This window comes from Dendrobates tinctorius, unplaced genomic scaffold, assembly GCF_039654945.1.
Source record: "Dendrobates tinctorius isolate UK_male_01 unplaced genomic scaffold, ASM3965494v1 ptg000155l, whole genome shotgun sequence".
Taxonomy (NCBI): Eukaryota; Metazoa; Chordata; class Amphibia; order Anura; family Dendrobatidae; genus Dendrobates; species Dendrobates tinctorius.
Window position 1 is genome coordinate 13449861 of NW_027361822.1, and position 21531 is coordinate 13471391.

General features: G+C 50.1%; 1 protein-coding gene across 1 annotated transcript in view; it reads left to right on the forward strand.

The window, feature by feature from the left end:
- Positions 1 to 2124: 2124 nt before the first annotated feature.
- The window catches only part of LOC141051011 (uncharacterized), an 89524-nt gene continuing 70117 nt past the window's right edge, over positions 2125 to 21531 (forward strand). Inside the window, exon 1 of the mRNA XM_073547788.1 lies at positions 2125 to 2224. The gene's annotated coding sequence lies outside the window, so the exon portion shown is untranslated. The remainder of the gene's footprint in view (positions 2225 to 21531) is intronic.

The window sequence follows — 21531 nt, forward strand, 5'->3', positions numbered from 1 at the left end:
CTAGCACACACACAGGTAGGCGGGTCCCACCCACGCCTCCCTTCCATCATCTCTCAGCGCCTGGAGCGCATAATGTTAATGGAGCGCACGCTGGTCCACTTCCAGTTGCGCACTTCCGCCCAGCCTCCACGCTTGTCAGGGATATAAACCCTGACGCTCCAGTGATACAGCGCCACTGATTCGCGGCGGATACCGCGTCCACCAGCCATATTCAGAACGGTAAGACTTAGTGGCACTTCCCTCACTTCCACCGCTATGGTATATATTTTTTAACTCGTTAATCCAGTCGCTTATTATGGTGTTCTCTCTTATAGAGAGACGGTCCTTGGTGCCTCCTCACCCACCGGTATGTAATCTAGGCATCTCAATACACACACCTACCACGGACTATCACCTTGATATTACAGCAATGCCTTACTCACACTAGGTTTATTACTACGTTCAACTGCCAGTGGGACATTATGCGAAAAATTCTCACCAAACACTGCCGGTTCTTCAAACTGATTCAATATTGAATAAAGAAATCTCGGAAAGACCCCTTATTACAGCCAGGAGAAGTAGAAATCTCAAGGACCACTTGGTAAGGAGTCATTATGTTGTACCCCAAAAAACTCTTTTTGGAATTAAGAAACAGAGATGGGGTCGTTTTCCCTGTGGGAATTGTCTGGCGTGTAATTTACATATTATTAGGACAAAAACCTTTACAACCGCCAACGGTACCCGGGAATACACAATCTCTCACTATATCTTCTCGTGTACAACTTCTTTTGTAATTTATTTTGCACAGTGCCCTTGCTCTAAAATATATATTGGTTTGACCTCCAGGGAGCTACGAGTTAGAGTGAGAGAGCACGTAAGAGATATTGTGGCAGCGAAAGAGGTAGAAGACCTCTCGCTGTTAAAAACTCTGCCCAGACACTTTAGGGTGCATCATGACTCAGATTCAAGTGGCCTTAAGGTCAGGGGAATTGGCCGGATCCATGGAGGTATAAGGGGTGGAAACATGAAAAAACTCTTGGCCCAAACGGAGACAAGATGGATTTTTGAGTTGGGCACTGTGACTCCCATGGGATTGAATGAAACACTTAGTTTTGCTCTGTTTTTTGTAACTCTGCTGATTTTAAACTTTTTTGTCATGTCTTGTTTTTAACTTGTTTTCTTTGCTATTTTTATATTTTAGTGATTTTTTGCATCTTTCTTGTCTGAGTTATGGTTTTACATGCTTACCCAGGATTGCCAGCATGTGTGGCCATATCTGATGCTGAGCTACATTGTGAAAAGGACTCTTTCCAACAATGCTGAGCTTCACCCTTAAATGATCATCACAACAATTACACAATTGGACTGTTCTGATATCTTTTGGCTAATGTACTAGTGATCTTAATGTCATGGCACCTTTGATCTCATTGCTATTCATATTTATATAGAGAACAATTATGTTATGAGACTCTGCATGTTGGAATCACTTATATGAATCTGGCTTGCGGTGTGGCTTACAGAATAAAAGAAACACAACTCTTAAACTTTACATATAAGAAAAACAGGCAGTGTTTACAAAAAACATACAAAAGATTTTACAAAGGACAAAACACAACAACCAATACCATTACCAAAAACAAAAGGATCTGCAGGGGATACACAGCCCGCGTGAGTAATAGCACCTCCATCTTCCTCGTTCAGACCCCCGCACAAGTAACCCCCTTGTTCTCCACCATGGAAGTAGCAGCACTCCTTCCTTCTCCTACTCAGACCCCCAGCACACGGCCCCAGTAACAGCAGCCACTACCTCCCCAATCAGACCACCAGCCCCACATGAACGACAGCACCCCCTCTTCCCCTATGCAAACCCAAAGCATGCAGCCCCTGTAAGAGCTCGCCCTCCTTCCCCACGCGGAACCCCAGCACGCAGCCCCAAGTAAGTAACACAGCACACCCTCCTTCCCCACAGGACCCTCTCCTTCCGCATGCAGCAACACGAAAGTAACAGCTCTCCCTCGTTCCCCACACATGCACACTCCCCTTGTTCCCTGTGCAGCCTCTGTGCAGGAACCTCCCCTCATCCGCCCCCGGATCCCTCAGTCCTCATCAGCACCACAACTTCCTGCTATCAGGGCTGTACTGGTAGGCCCCGCCCCTTCCAGTGACAACATCCGGTCACATGGCCATGACGTCACCAAAGGTCCTTTACCCACCATATATGTGGTGTGCTGCTCTGCAGGTGGAGGTAGGTGCTGGAGATTCCCCATTACTAAGAACTATAACGCTTTCTTCCTCCCCACACACAGTATAATGTCCCCACAGTGCCACCATCCCCCCACACACAGTATAATGTCCCCACAGTGCCGCCATCTCCCCACACACAGTATAATGTCCCCACAGTGCCGCCATCTCCCCACACACAGTATAATGTCCCCACAGTGCCGCCATCTCCCCACACACAGTATAATGTCCCCACAGTGCCGCCTTCTCCCCCACACAGTATAATGTCCCCACGGTGCCGCCTTCTCCCCACACACAGTATAATGTCCCCACGGTGCCGCCATCCCCCCACACACAGTATAATGTCCCCACGGTGCCGCCATCCCCCCACACACAGTATAATGTCCCCACGGTGCCGCCTTCTCCCCACACACAGTATAATGTCCCCACAGTGCCGCCTTCTCCCCACACACAGTATAATGTCCCCACAGTGCCGCCATCCCCCCACACACAGTATAATGTCCCCACAGTGCCGCCATCCCCCCACACAGTATAATGTCCCCACAGTGCCGCCATCCCCCCACACAGTATAATGTCCCCACAGTGCCGCCTTCTCCCCACACACAATATAATGTCCCCACAGTGCCGCCATCCCCCCACACAGTATAATGTCCCCACAGTGCCGCCATCTCCCCACACACAGTATAATGTCCCCACAGTGCCGCCATCCCCCCACACAGTATAATGTCCCCACAGTGCCGCCTTCTCCCCACACACAGTATAATGTCCCCACAGTGCCTCCATCCCCCACACACAGTATAATGTCCCCACAGTGACACCATCTCCACACAGTATAGTGTCTCCACAGTGCCGCCATCCCCCCACACACAGTGTAATGTCTCCACAGTGCCGCCATCCCCCCCACACACAGTATAATGTCTCCACAGTGCCGCCATCCCCCACACACAGTATAATGTCTCCACAGTGCCGCCATCCCCCACACACAGTATAATGTCCTCACAGTGCCGCCATCCCCCCCACACAGTATAATATCCCCACAGTATAATGTCCTCACAGTGCCACCATCTCCACACAGTATAATATCCCCACAGTGCCGCCATCCCCCCACAGAGTATAATGTCCCCACAGTACCGCCATCTCCCCACACACAGTATAATATCCCCACAGTACCGCCATCTCCCCACACACAGTATAATGTCCCCACAGTGCCGCCATCTCCCCACACACAGTATAATGTCCCCACAGTGCCGCCATCCCCACACACAGTATAATATCCCCCACAGTGCAGCCATCCCCTCCTCACACAGTATAATGTCCCCACAGTGCAGCTATCCCCCCACACAGTATAATATCCCCACAGTACTTCCATCCCCCCACACACAGTATACTGTCCCCACAGTGCCACCATCCCCCCCACACACAGTATAATGTCCCCACAATACTGCTATCCCCCACACAGTATAATATCCTCACAGTACCGCCATCTCCCCACACACAGTATAATGTCCCCACAGTGCCGCCATCCCCCCACACAGTATAATGTCCCCACAGTACTGCTATCCCCCACACAGTATAATGTCCCCACAGTGCCGCCATCTCCCCACACACAGTATAATGTCCCCACAGTGCCGCCATCTCCCCACACACAGTATAATGTCCCCACAGAGCCGCCATCCCCCCACACAGTATAATGTCCCCACAGTGCCGCCATCCCCCCACACAGTATAATGTCCCCACAGTGCCACCATCCCCCCCACACAGTATAATGTCCTCACAGTGCCACCATCTCCACACAGTATAATATCCCCACAGTACCGCCATCTCCCCCCACACAGTATAATGTCCCCACAGTGCCGCCATCCCCCCACACAGTATAATGTCCCCACAGTACTGCTATCCCCCACACAGTATAATGTCCCCACAGTGCCGCCATCTCCCCACACACAGTATAATGTCCCCACAGTGCCGTCATCTCCCCACACACAGTATAATGTCCCCACAGTGCCGTCATCTCCCCACACACAGTATAATGTCCCCACAGAGCCGCCATCCCCCCACACAGTATAATGTCCCCACAGTGCCGCCATCCCCCCACACAGTATAATGTCCCCACAGTACTGCTATCCCCCACACAGTATAATGTCCCCACAGTACTGCTATCCCCCACACAGTATAATGTCCCCACAGTGCCGCCATCTCCCCACACACAGTATAATGTCCCCACAGTGCCGTCATCTCCCCACACACAGTATAATGTCCCCACAGAGCCGCCATCCCCCCACACAGTATAATGTCCCCACAGTGCCGCCATCCCCCCACACAGTATAATGTCCCCACAGTGCCACCATCCCCCCCACACAGTATAATGTCCTCACAGTGCCACCATCTCCACACAGTATAATATCCCCACAGTGCCGCCATGCCCCCACACAGTATAATGTCCCCACAGTACTGCTATCCCCCACACAGTATAATATCCCCACAGTACCGCCATCTCCCCACACACAGTATAATGTCCCCACAGTGCCGCCATCTCCCCACACACAGTATAATGTCCCCACAGTGCCGCCATCCCCACACACAGTATAATGTCTCCACAGTGCCGCCATCCCCCTACACACAGTATAATATCCCCACAGTGCAGCTATCCCCCCACACACAGTATACTGTCCCCACAGTGCAGCCATCCCCTCCTCACACAGTATAATGTCCCCACAGTGCAGCTATCCCACCACACAGTATAATATCCCCACAGTACCGCCATCCCCCCACACACAGTATAATGTGCCGCCATCCCTCACACACTATAATGTCTTCACAGTACCGCCATCCCTCACACAGTATAATGTCCTCACAGTGCCACCATCTCCACACACAGTATAATGTCTCCACAGTGACGCCATCCCTCCCACACAGTATAATGTCCCCATAATGCCACTATCCCACCACACACAGTATAATGTCCCCACAGTGCCGCCATCCCTCACACAGTATAATTTCCCTACAGTGCCACTATCCCACCACACACAGTATAATGTCCCCACAGTGCCGCCATCCCTCACACAGTATAATGTCCTCACAGTGCCACGCCACCATCTCCACACAGTATAATATCCCCACAGTGCCACTATCCTCCTACACACAGTATAATGTCCCCACAGTGCCGCCATCCTCCACACACAGTATAATGTCCCCACAGTGCCACTATCCCCCCACACACTGTATAATGTCCCCACAGTGCCACCATCTCCACACAGTATAATGTCCCCACAGTGCCACTATCCCACCACACACTGTATAATGTCCGCACAGTGCCGCTATCCCCCACACACAGTATAATGTCCCCACAGTGCCGCTATCCCCCACACGCAGTATAATGTCCCCACAGTGCTGCCACCCCCACACGCAGTATAATGTCCCCATAGTTCTGCCATCCCCCTACATGCAGAATAATGTCCCCACAGTGATGACATCCCCCCCCACACACAGAATAATGTCCCCACAGTGCCACCATCCACACTGTATAATGTCCCCACAGTGCCGCTGTCCGCCACACAGTATAATGTTCCCACAGTGCCGCCATCCCCCCACCACAGTATAATGGTCCCACACCACAGTATAATGTTCCCACAGTGCCGCCATCCCCCCACACACACCAACCGGCTCCCCTGCTGTCTGTCGCTGATCGCGCAGCTCCATTTCTCTTCGGCTGCTTCCTGCTGGCGCCGATGAGCGACGCGTGGACGCGGGCGGGAGGACGTCAGGATCGCCGCGTCTGGAAGGTAAGTAACGAACGCTGCTGCGTTCCCACACACACAGTATAATGTCCCCACGGTGCCACTATCCGACCACACACAGTATAATATCCCCACAGTGCCGCCATCCCTCACACAGTATAATGTCCTCACAGTACCACCATCTCCACACACAGTATAATATCCCCACAGTGCCACTATCCGACCACACACAGTATAATGTCTCCACAGTGCCGCCATCCCCCCACACACAGTATAATGTCCCCACAGTCCTGCCATCCCCCCACACACAGTATAATGTCCCCACAGTGCCGCCATCCCTCACACAGTATAATGTCCCCACAGTGCCACTATCCACCCACACACAGTATAATGTCTCCACAGTGCCGCCATCCCCACAGTGCCGCCATCCCTCACACAGTATAATGTCCCCACAGTGCCACCATCTCCACACAGTGTCTCCACAGTGCCGCCATCCCCCCACACACAGTATAATGTCCCCACAGTGCCGCCATCCCTCACACAGTATAATGTCCTCACAGTGCCACCATCTCCACACAGTATAATGTCTGCACAGTGCCGCTATCCCCCACACACAGTATAATGTCTGCACACTGCCGCTATCCCCCACACACAGTATAATGTCCCCACAGTGCTGCCACCCCCACACACAGTATAATGTCCCCACAGTGACACCATCTCCACACAGTATAGTGTCTCCACAGTGCCACTATCCCCCCCCCCCCCACACAGTATCATGTCCCCACAGTGCCGCCATCCCCCCACCACAGTATAATGTTCCCACACCACAGTATAATGTCCCCACAGTGCCGCCATCCCCCCACCACAGTATAATGTTCCCACAGTGCCGCCATCCCCCCACACACACCGACCGGCTCCCCTGCTGTCTGTCGCTGATTGCACAGCTCCATTTCTCGTCGGCTGCTTCCTTTTGGCGCCGACGAGCGACGCGTGGATGCGGGCAGGAGGACGTCAGGATCGCCGCGTCTGAAAGGTAAGTAACGAACGCTGCTGCGTCGCTACATCGCTGTGAGATCTGCCTGTTTGGCAGCTCACTAGCGACCATTTAGCGATGCATCAGCGATCCTGACCGGGTCATATCGTTGTCGGGATCACTGGTGCATCGCTAAATGTAAAGGGGCCTTTAGGCCGTGTTCACACACACCGGTTTTTTTTTCTCGTTTTTCCCTCGGATTTACCAAAAAATCCACTCAAAATAACGCTTAAAAGAAGCTTCCCATTAATTTTAATGCATTTTGCACTTTTTGTGCATATTGATGCGTTTTTTTTACCGCGAAAAAAACGCTTCACGGTAAAAAAAAAAAAACACAGCATGCTCATTAATTTCGTGGTAAATTCCGCATTTCTGGCTATTTTCTGGGTGTCTTGGGATGCGCAGAAAAAATCTCAGCAAAAACGCGCGGAAAAAAATGCGCGGTTTCTGGGAAGGAGTCTTGTTTTTATGCAGAAACTTTCTGCATATGTGTGCACATACCATTATAGTTTTTTCCAGAAGGAAACACATCATAGAGGCTGTCAGTGAAGGAAGTGGCACTCTGTGGGAAATAGAGCTGGAGTGACAGAGGGATAAGATCCACCATAGTCGTTAGGCATTATTTATATATCAGTTGAAATGCTGATTTCTGAATATGGGAGAAAGGGACTGACCATATAAAGGTATTTATGGAGTTTGTCATGGAAAGAGCCACATGCACATATAAAAAGTTTGAAGGGGTGAAAAGAAGCTAACATACAATGCTGCCAGCAAAATTATTCTTGCATAGCTATTATGGCAGCACGGTGGCTCAGTGGTTAGCACTGTACGCGGTGGCTTAGTACTGTATATAGTGGCTCAGTAGTCAGCGCAACAGCTTTGTAGCTCTGGGGTTCAAATCCCAACAAGGATGACATCTGAAAAGAGTTTATATGTTCTCCCCGTGTTTGTGTGGGTCTCCTACCACACTCCAAAGACCTACTAATAGGATGTTTAGATTGTGAGCCCCAATGGGGACAGTGTTGATGATGTATGTAAAGTGCTGTGGGGTTAGGCTGGGGTCACATTGCGTTTAGGCAGTCCGTTAACGCTGCCTTTGACCCCCGTTATGTGGCGCATCGCGACGCATGCCGTAAAGCGGCATGCGCTCTCGATGTGCCGTCATTCTGTGACGGAGCCTCGGACGCGGGCTACAGCGTTTGAGGCTCCGTGACCGCTAGCGCAGATGAATCATCTGCGCTAGCGGGTATAGCATAACGCTATGCGCTGAACGGGCTGCAAAACACAATCTGAACCTGGCCTTAATAGCGCCATATCAATGAATAACTATTATTCTTAATATTATGTGACAATACCAGGATCTGAGGAACTTCTGTTTCGAGGTCACGAGCTCTCTGATGAGATGTTGCTGCCTGTCTCGCTGTCTTCCTCTTTTGACACTGCAGTGTGGTGGACAAGAGAGCATTAACTGGTTAACAGCAAGAAGTCTGGTGTCTGTACTAACTGAACTATCAGAAAAATGTCCAAAAACATATTAATGCGGTAGGGGAACCTTCACCATAAAGGACTTCCCAGCATGCATAAAGTACAGGGGCATGTGAAATACATAGACAAAAAAGTGGATACAAAGTATCCTGAACACACCACTCACAAAGAGAGATATATCATAAATCAAAAATAAATTTTATTAAGTAAATTCATATCATAGATAAATAGACAAACAAAATACAAGTAAGAGGAAGGAATATGTACCCAAGTGAAATACACACAAATACAGGAATAAAGGAATGGATACAGGTAATGGTAAAGTGCAAAAATATATCAGCATGTAAGCATATAGCCACCTAGACCCATAGTGGTCTGTAAAGTGCAGAGTGCCATATAGAGGAAAAAATCCCCATGCTGGTACTCACATATAACATGAGCACATACCCATTTAATCGCCTGTTCACAGAATTCCTGGAGTCCGACGTACGTTTCCCCTATTTAGCTTTTTCAAGGAAATTGACACACAATTCTTCTATTACAGCCCAGTCTTTGTCTAAGGCCTTATTCATATGTCCAATACGTCCAGATGTTACAGCATAGTGGAGGGGATTTTATGAAATCCCGTCTCCACTATGTGTTCAAACACGCAGGTGGCAGACCCGAATATATGCACATGTGGCGCATCTTTCTAGACCGCAGCATGTCTGTTTATGTCGCGGAGACGCTCAGTCTATGAATAGGATGCGGTGATTCCACACGGTTCAGTGAACACAGGCAGAGTCACCGCACTTACAAAAGCCGGCAAAGCTTTGGACGGAGCTGCGTCCTCTCTGCAGTGTCTCCTGAACGTGGAAACTGTCAGGAACACAGCACTGCACTTGCTCACTGAGCGTGTCCTGAGTACAAAGACTGTGCACAAAGATACCTGTGGAGCGGGCAGCAGTGGTGACAATGCATGCTCCAGGACCTGAAGCACGTGACTGCTGGGGGCGTGGCCTAAGCTCCACAGAGCTAGGAGCTGCAGGGAAACTCCTAGAAAGGTAACTACAGGACAATGTTACCAAGGGGCATAGACAGAGACAGAAACCAGATCAAGCCGAGGTCAAAGCACGAGATAGCAATACAGTACCAAAGGATTAGACAGAATGGATAGTCAGGACTTAGCAATAGATCAGAAAACCAGAACGGGCATTAGAAGGTACAATAGGGGTAAACTGTAACGGAGTAACGATAGTCAAGCCAGGAGGTCAGAACCGGAGGAGACAATAGTACCAAAACGAGAGACGGAGTACAGAGTGAAGGAACAAGCTGGGTCATACACGGGAAGCAAACAAACAACGCAGAGTACACGCACACCAGAACAGCAGTATAACTGACAGAGAATGCTAGTTTGGAGTGAGTATAAATACCCCTCCCAGATCCAAAGAGAGGCCGGCAAAAGTTAACCCTGTGAGAACAGGACATTAACCATGTCCTAACCATGACAGTACCCCCCTCTTAATGGGGTGCCACTGGACCCCCAGGTTTCTCAGGGTACCTGGCATGAAAAGCCCGCAGCAGTTGATCAGCGTGCACCGAACTGGCCGGAACCCACGACCGATCCTCAACGGAATATCCCTTCCAATGGATAAGGTACTGAAGTCTCCGGTGCACCCACCGCGAATCAACGATGCGCCCTACCTCGTACTCCAGTTGACCCTCTACCAACACTGGTGGAGCCACAGATGAGGGATCTTCTGTAAATGTCCCCACAGGTTTTCATAGGGGCCTGTGGAAGACGTTAGAGATTTTGAAGGAGGTGGGCAACTGTAATCTGTATGCCACCAGGTTAATCACCTCTACAATCTTGTATGGGCCAAGGGTATTTTAAGTTTGATGTTACAGGTGGACAACCAGACTTTTTCCCCCACTGTCAACGCAGGAACCACCCCCTCCTCCTGTCTGCAAAATGTTTGAACTTCTTCTGGGCTTTGGAGATGTTCCCCTGTACCTCCTTCCAGAGGGTTTTTAATTGTTGTACCATCCCCTCGGCACCAGGGCAATCCGAATCCATACAAGAAAATTCCCCAAACTGCGGAACAAACCCATAATTGACCAGAAAGGGAGACTTTCCGGTAGACTGATTAATCCGACAGTCGAATGCAAATTCTGCCTTGGGTAATTCCCCACACCAGTCTTCCTGTCTGGAGGAGGCCAGGCATCTCAGAATCTGCTCCAATGACTGGTTGGTGCGTTCCGTTTGTCTGTTGGATTCCGGGTGATAGGCAGAGGAGCATGACAACGTGACCCCCAACTTCATACAAAACGATCTCCAAAACCTGTCCACAAATTGCACACCCCTGTCCGACACCACGCTCACAGGCACTCCATGCAGTCGAACAATGTGCTGTATAAACAAGCGGGCCAAGGTTTCAGCGGATGGTAATGCAGGTAATGGCACAAAGTGGGCTTGCTTAGAAAATCTATGAACCACTACCCATACCACTGAGTTGCCCGTGGAAGGTTAGTGATAAAGTCCATGGACAGGTGTGTCCATGGTTTATCCGGAATTGGCAAAGGCACCAATTCCCCGGCCGGCTGGACCTGAGAGCTTTTAGAGCGCACGCACACCCCACAAGTATTCACAAACCTTTTTATATCAGTACCCATAGAGGACCACCAAAAACCCCTAGCTACTGCTCCCCGGGTAGCTGCAATACCAGGGTGTGCACTTAAGACAGAGTCATGAAATTCATGAAGGAGTGTGGGACGGAATTGTTCGGGTACAAACAATTTACTTGGGGGTTTATTCCTGGGAGCTTGTGCTTCCAGAATCTCTCTCTGTAACTCAGAGGAGATTTCGGCTACAACCACTCCCGGTTGAATAATGGAGGAAGGAGGTTCTGGAGGGGACACAGAATCAAAACTTCGGGATAAGGCATCTGCCTTTACATTTTTAGACCCTGGTCGGAACTTTATGGTAAAATAGAGAAAAAAAAAGTGCCCACCGAGCCTGTCTGGGGATCAATCTCTTACAGACTCGATATAGGCCAGGTTTTTATGATCAGTGATGACCGTAATGGGATGAGCGGCCCCCTCCAAAAAGTGCCTCCATTCATCGAAGGCCAATTTAACTGCTAACAATTCCCTGTTACCAACATCATAGTTTCTCTCGGCCGAAGAGAACTTCTTAGAGAAAAAGGCACAGGGTTTGAGGTTAGTCAGGGTAGAGGGGCCCTGTGACAATACTGCCCCCACCCCCACCTTCGAAGCGTCGACCTCGACGATAAAAGGTCTTGACGAATCGGGTTGTACCAACACAGGGGCTGTAGTAAAACAATTCTTTAATGCCAAGAAGGAATTTTTTGCTGCCACGGACCAATTTTTTACATCTGCCCCTTTTAAGAGTGAGGTCCGTCAAGGGTTTTACCACCTGCGAGAACCCTTTAATGAACTTCCTATAATAATTAGCGAAGCCCAGAAATCGCTGCAACCCCTTCAGGTCATGAGGCTGCACCCAATCTGTAATGGCCTGAACCTTCCCTCCATCCATGCGGAATCCCTCCCCGGATACAATTACACCCCGAAAAGACAGTTCTTGCATAAAAAATGAGCACTTCTCCAGCTTAGCATACAAATGGTTCTCCCGGAGTCTCATAAGCACCGTACGCAGATGATGCAAGTGTGACTGACTGTCCTCAGAGTAAATCAAGATGTCATCCAGGTAAATGACTACGTAACGTCCAATCAAGTCAGAAAAAACATTAATAAAATTCTGAAAAACCGCAGGAGCGTTAGTGTGGCCAAAGACACACCAGAACAGCAGTATAACTGACAGAGAATGCTAGTTTGGAGTGAGTATAAATACCCCTCCCAGATCCAAAGAGAGGCCGGCAAAAGTTAACCCTGTGAGTACAGGACATTAACCATGTCCTAACCATGACAGTACCCCCCTCTTAATGGGGGGCCACTGGACCCCCAGGTTTCTCAGGGTACCTGGCATGGAAAGCCCGCACCAGTCGATTAGCATGCACCGAACTGGCCGGAACCCACGACCGATCCTCAACGGAATATCCCTTCCAATGGATAAGGTAATGAAGTCTCCGGCGCACCTACCGCGAATCAACAATGCGCCCTACCTCGTACCGGCAAAAGTTAACCCTGTGAGAACAGGACATTAACCATGTCCTAACCATGACAGAAACATAGCCTTAGGGTATGTGCACACGGCGCGGATTTGTCTGCAGAATTTTATGCACAAAATCTCTTAGCAGAAAATGCAGGTAAAAATCCGTGCATTTTTTTCATGCAGTTTTTCAGGCGGCTTTTTAATGCGGATTTGTATGCATTTTTGTAGGCTAAATAATCTATTATTTACCAAAAAAAAAAAGAATTGTGATGCCATTTCTTGTTCAACCTCTTCATTTATATACTCCATTGAAGAATAATGTTTACACACACAGATAGATGATAGATATATCGATAGATGATAGATCTATCTATACAGTGCGTAGTATTCGGCCTCCTGGAACTTTTCAACCTGCGGTTTATCTGCAGCTTTTCTGCGGTTTTCCCCTGCGGTTTGACACCTGCCATGGAGCAGGTGCCAAACCACAGCGGAATCCGCACAAAGAATTGACATGCTGCGGATTTGAAACCGCAGAAAAAACGCGCAGAAAATTCCGCAGTGTCTGCACTGCGGTTTTCATTTTACATAGGTTATAATGTTACTGTACACCGCAGCAAAAACTGCTGCGGATCCGCAGGACCAAAACTGCTGTGGATCCGCAGCAGAATCCGCAGCGTGTGCACACACCCTTACTTTCAGTGCAGCAAACTCACTCCAGAAGTTCATTGTGGATCTCTGAATGATCCAATGTTGTCCTAAATGACTAATGATGATAAATATAATCCACCTGTGTGTAACCAAGTCTCCGTATAAATGCACCCGCTCTGTCATAGTCTCAGGGTTTTGTTTGAAGCACAGAGAGCATCATGAAGACCAAGGAACACAACAGGCAGGTCTGTGATACTGTTGTGGAGAAGTTTAAAGCCGGATTTGGATAGAAAATGATTTCCAAAATGTTAAGGCTATGTGCACACGTTGCGGATTTTTCCACGCGGAAACGCAGGTAAAACCGGTTTACTATGGTAAAGGTATGAAACTGCTGCGGAATCCGCACAAACAATTGAAATGCTGAGGTTTGTAAACCGCAGCAAAACCGCGCGGAAAAATCTGCACCGTCAACACAGCGTTTTTGAAACCTCATAGGGTTTCATTGTACTGTACATTGTCAGCAGAACTGCTGCGTTTCCGCAGGGCCAAAACCGCTGCGGAAACGCAGCAGAATCCGCAACGTGTGCACACAGCCTAAACATCGCAAGGAGCACTGTGCAAGCAATCATATTGAAGTGGAAGGAGTATCATACCACTGCAAATCTACCAAGACCCGGCCGTCCCTCTAAACTTTCATCTCAGACAAGGAGAAGACTGATCAGAGATGCAGCCAAGAGGCCCATGATCACTCTGGATGAACTGCAGAGCTCTACAGCTGAGGCGGGACAGTCTGTCCATAGAGCAACAATCAGTCATTCACTGCACAAATCTGGCCTTTATGGAAGAGTGGCAAGAAGAAAGCCATTTCTGAAAGATATCCATAAAAAGTGTCGTTTAAAGTTTGCAACAAGCCACCTGGGAGACACACCAAACATGTGGAAGAAGGTGCTCTGGTCAGATGAAACCAAAATTGAACTTTTTGGCAACAATGTCAAACAATATGTTTGGCATAAAGGCAACACAACTCATCATCCTGAACACACCATCCCCACTGTCAAACATGGTGGTGGCAGCATCATGGTTTGGGCCTGCTTTTCTTCAGCAGGGACAAGGGAAGATGGTTAAAATTGATGGGAAGATGGATGGAGCCAAATACAGGACCATTCTTGAAGAAAACCTGTTGGAGTCTGCAAAAGACCTGAGACTGGGACGGAGATTTGTCTTCCAACAAGACAATAATCCCAAACTTAAAGCCAAATCTACAATGGAATGGTTCACAAATAAACGTATCCAGGTGTTAGAATGGCCAAGTCAAAGTCCAGACCTGAATCCAGTCAAGAATCTGTGGAAAGAGCTGAAAACTGCTGTTCACAAACGATCTCCATCCAACCTCACTGAGCTCGAGCTGTTTGCCAAGGAAGAATGGGGAAGAATTTCAGTCTCTCGATGTACAAAACTGCTAGAGACATACCCCAAGCGACTTGCAGCTGTAATCGCAGCAAAAGGTGGCGCAACAAAGTGTTAAGTTAAGGGGGCCGAATAATATTGCACGCCCCACTTTTCAGTTTTTGTATTTCCACAAAAATTTTAAATAACCAATAAATTTCGTTCAACTTCACAATTGTGTCCCACTTGTTGTTGTTTCTTCACCAAAAATTTACATTTGGTATCTTTATGTTTGAAGCATGATATGTGGGAAAAGGTTGAAAAGTTCCAGGGGGCCGAATACTTTCGCAAGGCACTGTAGATATCTAATACCAAGATAATACCAAGCCCGATGTTTAGTAATATTTATAATAAAATGGTACATAGAGAGTTAAATAAAGAAACACACACATAAAATCTGCGTTAGGCCGGGGTCACACTTGCGACAAACTCGCACCTCAACACGCGGCACTGCCGCCAGCACTCGGGACCAGAGCGATCATCTACGTAGAAATCCATGCAGCCGCACACTCCGGTCCCCCCTTGTATGCATGTCTTGGCTCATTCTCATCCTCCCCCCCCCCCCCTGTATGCATGGCTGGGCTCATGCTCATCCTACCCCCCCCCGTATGCATGGCTGGGCTCATTCTAATCCCCCCTGTATGCATGGCTGGGCTCATTCTCCCCTCCCCCCTCCCCGCTGCGCTCATTCTCATCCCTCCCCCTCGTATGCATGGTTGGGCTCATTCTCATCCTCCCCCCCCCCCCCCCGTATGCATGGCTGGGCTCATTCTAATCCCCCCCTGTATGAATGGCTGGCTCATTGTCCCCTCCCCCCCCTCCCCGCTGAGCTGATTCTCACCTCCCCCCTCCCCTCTGGGCTCATTCTCACCTCCCCCACCCCGCTGGGCTCATTCTCACCTCCCCCCTCCCCGCTGGGCTGATTCTCATCCCCCCTGCAAACGTGGCTGGGCTCATTCTCACCTCCCCCCCCCCGCTGGGCTCATTCTCACCTCCCCCCCCTCCCCGCTGGACTCATTCTCACCTCTCCCACCCCGCTGGACTCATTCTCACCTCCCCCCTCCCCGCTGGGCTCATTCTCATCCTCCCCCGTATGCATGGCTGGGCTCATTCTCACCCCCCCCCGCTGGGCTCATTCTCATCCCCCCCCCCGTATGCATGGCTGGGTTCACTCTCACCTCCTCCCACCCCGCTGGGCTCATTCTCACTTCCCCCTCACCGCTGGGCTCATTCTCATCCCCCCTGTATGCATGGCTAGGCTCATTCTCACCCCCCCCGGGCTCATTCTCATCCACCCCCCCCCCCCGTATGCATGGCTGGGCTCATTCTCACCTCCCCCCTCCCCCGCTAGTCTCATTCTCACCTCCTCCCACCCCGCTGGGCTCATTCTCACCCCCCCCACTGGACTCATTCTTACCTCCCCCCTCCTCGCTGAGCTCATTCTCACCTCCCCCCACCCCGCTGGACTCATTCTCACCTCCCCCACCCCGCTGGGCTCATTCTCATCTCCCCCCCATATCCATGGCTGAGCTCATTCTCATCCCCCCCTGTATGCATGGCTGGGCTCATTCTCATCCTCCCCCCCTGTATGCATGGCTGGGCTCATTCTCACCTCCTCCTGGGCTCATTCTCACCTCCCCCCTCCCCGCTGGGCTCATTCTCACCTCCCCCCTCCCCGCTGGGCTCATTCTCATCCCCCCCATGCATGGCTGGGATCATTCTCACCTCCCCCCTCCCCGCTGGGATCATTCTCACCTCCCCGCTGGGCTCATTCTCACCTCCCCCCTCCCTGCTGGGCTCATTCTCATTTCCCCCCCCATGCATGGCTGGGCTCATTCTCATCAACCCCCTCCCCGCTGGGCTCATTCTCATCCCCCTATGCATGGCTGGGCTCATTCTCACCTCCCCGCTGGGCCCATTCTCACCTCCCCCCTCCCTTCTGGGCTCATTCTCACCTCCCCCTCCCACTGGGCTCATTCTCATCACCCCCTATGCATGGCTGGGCTAATTCTCACCTCCCCCCCAGCTCATAGTCATTCACCCCCCTCCCCCGCTGGGCTCATTCTCACCCTCACCCTCCTCCTGCCCCCCTTGTATGTATGGCTGGGCTCACCGCAGTTTGAGTCGCGCTGCTTTCCCTGCATGCAAGTTTACATCCTGGCGCCGGTATTCTTCCTGTGTGAGCGGTCACGTGGTACCGCTCATTAAGGTGATGAATATGGACGCCACGCCTATGGCAGTGGAGTAGCGTTCATATTCGTGACCTTAATGAGCGGTACCACATGACCACTCACAGGAAGAATACAGGCGCTGCGATGGAGACCAACGGAACTGCAGGCACCGCTGGAGGAGGTGAATATGATTTCATCAAGGGGGAGGGGAAGATTTGAGGGGAGGGGAGGACGGGGGGGCACTCCGACCCAGACTTTAAAAAAAAAACATTGCTCAGGTGCCGCGCCCCCTCAGAGTCCCGCCCTCGAGTGCCTAGTGGCTAGTACGGCCCTGTCTGCACCCTTGTTTGTAAGAGTAGTGTGGCTGACCAATTTTTTATGTTCTACTTCTCTGTCTGTGGGAGTAGGGTGCCTACCCAATTTTTTATTTTCTGCAGCCGTGTCTATGAGAGTAGTGTGCTTAAAAACAAATTGCTCTACTCTGCAGCTATGTCTGTGGGAGTAGTTTGCCTTACTAATTTTTTTTATACTCTGCACCCGTGGCTGTGGGAGTAGTGTGCCTGACCAATTTTTTTATATGCTAATCCTCTGTCTGTGGGGCAAGTGTGCCTGACCAATATTTTATACTCTGCACCCTTGTCTGTAAGAGAAGTGTCGCTGACCAATTTTTTATATTCTACTCCTCTGTCTGTGGGAGTACGGTGCCTAACCAATTTTTTATTTTCTGCAGCCGCGTCTATGAGAGTAGTGTGCTTAAAAACAAATTGCTCTACTCTGCAGCTATGTCTGTGGGAGCAGTCTGCCTTACCAGTTTTTTCCGCTTTGCACCTGGGTTTGGGAGGAATCTGCGTAAACAATTTTTTATACTCTGCGCGGTGTCTGTGGCTGTAGTGTGCGTAAAAACAAATTGCTCTACTCTGTTCAAATTTCTATGGGAATAGTGTGCCTAACCAATTTGTTCTACTCTGCACTCATTTCGTGAGAATAGTGTGCCTAACCATTTTTATTTACTTTGCACCCCTATCTGTGGCAGTATTGTGCGTACAAACAAATTGTTCTACTGTGCACCTATGTCTGTGGGAGTAGGGTGCTTACATTTTTTTTAAACACACTGTCTTGTGGGAGTAATATGCATAAAATTTTTTTTCTACTTTGCACCCGTGTCTGTGGGTGTACTGTGCCAAAGAGCCTGTGTGTCTACTCTACACGCGTCTCTGTGGGAGTACTATGAAAAAAGTCTCTGTGGGGTTACTCTGCAAATAAGTTTCTTTAGGATTACTCTGCAAAACAGCCTCTGTGGAGGTACTCTGCAAAAAAGACTCTATGGGGGTACTGTGCAAAACAGCCTCTGTGTGGGGACTCTGCAAAAAAGACTCTATGGGGGTACTGTGCAAAACAGCCTCAGTGGGGTTAGTCTGCAAAACAGCCCGTTGTTTTGATTTTTTACACTTTTGGTTTTATTTTGGGGAAGCCCCAAAACATTGTAAATGGAAAATAGAACAAACTAAGTTCTGGATGGGAGATATGTTTCACTGCGCTTAATGGCATCAGTGATATAAAATCCAGAGATTTTCCTCTAGCACATTAAGTGTGGTGAGGGATTACAGCTATTTTGTGTAATGGGTTGAGTTTTATGTGGATATCCATAGAGCGGTTGGGAGGATGTCCACCTTATCTCCACCTCAGAGTGTAGTCTGATGCTTAAGTAGCTGGCCTCCAGAGGCAGAAGTTGTTGAGCGTCTGGAGAGGAACACTCCAGAGAAGTTGTGCCGGAACTAACCTGAACCGTGTGTGTTCTGCTAGCGGTGAGCGAGAGGACCCCCGCTCTCAGGACTGTGATTGGCTATCCCCTCTCTCCCCTAATTTTTATCCTCACTCTTGAACCCTTCCTTCGGTGTATCCGGTCCAACCCAGATATTACCGGTCTAAAGATTCAAAATATCTCTTACAAAATTGCAGCTTAAGCGGATGACCTATTATTCTTCATTACTAACCCGATGGTATCTCTCCCTAACTTAACCCCTTTACTACCAAGGGTGGTTTGCACGTTCATGACCGGGCCAATTTTTACAATTCTGACCACTGTCCCTTTATGAGGTAATAACTCTGGAACGCTTCCATGGATCCCGGTGATTCTGACATTGTTTTCTCATGACATATTGTACTTCATGTTAGTGGTAAAATTTCATTAATATAACTTGCGCTTATTTGTTAAAAAAACGGAAATTTGGCGAAAATTTCGCAATTTTCCAACTTTGAATTTTTATGCTCTTAAATCACAGAGATACGGCACACAAAAAACTTTACATCAGCACAATTTGGGAACCAAAATTTTTTTTGTTAGGAAGTTGGTTAAAAGTTGACCAGCGATTTCTCATTTTTACAAAACCATTTTATTTTTACGGACCACATCACATTTGAAGTCACTTTGAAAAAAAGAGGTTAGTGCCTCCTCCGCAGCATACACCCTCTATTGCGGGTGGAAATCAGTTTTTTGCTTAGTGTCTTTGGAGGCACACGTGTCTGGTTTTCTTCAGACTTCTTTTTTTTTTTTCTTTCTTTCTTTTTTTCCATGAAGATAAGACAGGGGCGATGGATCCTATTGAAAGGGTCCGATCTCCCCAAACCAACAACGGGCGAGCACATGTTGAGTATCGTCTCCACGTATCCCTTCCCGCACCGAGGGACATATCTGGGTTTTTTTCCCCAGACGTCTATTTTTGTTTGTTATTTAAGAGACAGGGGCAACGGATCCTATTGAAAGAGTCCGATTTCCCCAAACCATCAACGGGCGAGCACGTGCGAGTGTCCCTCCACGTATCCTCTTCCGCAACGTGGGACACGATGCCGGACTTAGCCCTGTCCACCCCTAGGTATTGAAACCATGGGCTTGCACAGAGGCACAAGACTAGTCTGTGCGGCCCCCACTGCCCCACCAACGCTAGACGGCGGTGCTGCAAGGCGGCGGAAGGTCCCTCTCTTCACCCCCTGAAGGGGTTAGATGGAGTTAGGGTGCCTGCACCGTCCAGAAACTAACCCCATCCCCTCTACCTGGTGCTAACAGGTTAGAGCCGGAGTCAGGTATGAAGGGCTGGGGAGGGCCTGCGGAGCGTTCCGTGAAGCTCCAGGCATTTTAGGAAGTGTAGAGCAATCCTCCTTCCCTCTCCTCTCTCCTCCCTCCTTCCGCCATGCGTGAAGCCTTCGGCCTGCAGGCCGCCGGCCGGCCCCCCCCTTCTCCTCCCGCGGAGGGCGTGTAGGCAAAATTTAATCCGCGGCTTCGGCCGTGACTAGGCCGCGGGCGGAAGTCCCGCCTCCAGTGTGACGTCAATCCCGGCGCCGCCCCCTGGCTGGGGCGGACACCGAACAAATTGAGCCCCCGGCTTCATGGCAGGTAGGCCGCGGCCGGGAGAGGAACGGCCCGCCCTACCCGGAGGACAGGAGCGCGGCGCAGCGCAGAGGCAGCGACAGGTGCACGTGGGTCACAGGACGGGCTAAGTGTGACTCCGATCTTGGAGACTCACTACGATTAAAGGTGGCGTTTTTTTCCCCTCCTCCCTTCCCTTCAACCCTCATATGAATTAGGCCTGGCTGCAATATGATTGGGAAAGGTAATCACGTTCCCTTATGCCGCATGCATTTCTGGAGGGGTTAATTTTTTTGCCACATGCCGGAGCCAAAAATTATGTGAAGCCTGCGAGCCCGATCGCGCCCAGGAGCCCTCCCCTGCGATGCGACCAATGTGCAAGCCCCGCGGAGTGGGCCCTATCACTGTCAAAGTACGAGGGCAATCGAGTTCCGTCAGGCCCCAGATAGGGGCAGGGACAGTGGCTGGTCGGCCTTAGAGGGGACCTCGGCCTGCAGGGGCCACTCTTACTCCAGGCAGACCCAGTGGAAGGAATCCTCGCGGTGTCGCCCAGTCCATCCGGTGCTGTGGCATCCGTAAGTCCTGCTTCTCGCTCCCCGTCACCAGGGTTGATTGCGAGCAGACCTCAGGTCGACTCAGACAGACACCTTGACCTGGATGCTCCAGGGTCTTGGGAAATAGTGGACAGGCTCATAGAAGCCGTCGGTCAGACCTTGAGGATTGATGATCGTTCCACCGCGGCTTTTAGGCCATAAGGTGGCGTTTAAGCGAGTGAAGCGGCCGCACGGAATGGTTACCTCTTATCCTGAGTTTGAGGACATAGTGCAGCGACTCAGGGAACGACCAGACGGGGGTTTCTCGGGTCAAAAGGCACTCGAAGTAAGGTATCCATTTGCCGGACATCCGTAAGAAATGGATGAAATCTCTGATGGTGGTTCCACCGGTGTCGTGTCTAGCCACTAAAACCCTGTTTCGTTTCTAGTGTTTCCTCTATTAAGGATTCCATGGATCGCCTCATAAAGAGCTTCGTGCTCAGTAGGTTAGGTGTCAGGATCAGCGCTCTCTCCCTCGTTCGCAGCGACTTGGGCACCCAAGGCCATGAATTCATGGTCAGAATCGTTAAACAGGGTAGCGCAGAAGCAGAGCTACCTGCCGAGATATTGGAGATCGCGAGGCAGATGGCGATGGACCTGGGACTATGTAATCAATGCATCTTTGCATGCGGCTAATTGCTCGGCACTTGCTGCAGCTAACGCAATTTCTATCAGAAGAGCTTTATGGATGGCGGGCCGATTCTGCTTTCAAGAAGTCCTTGA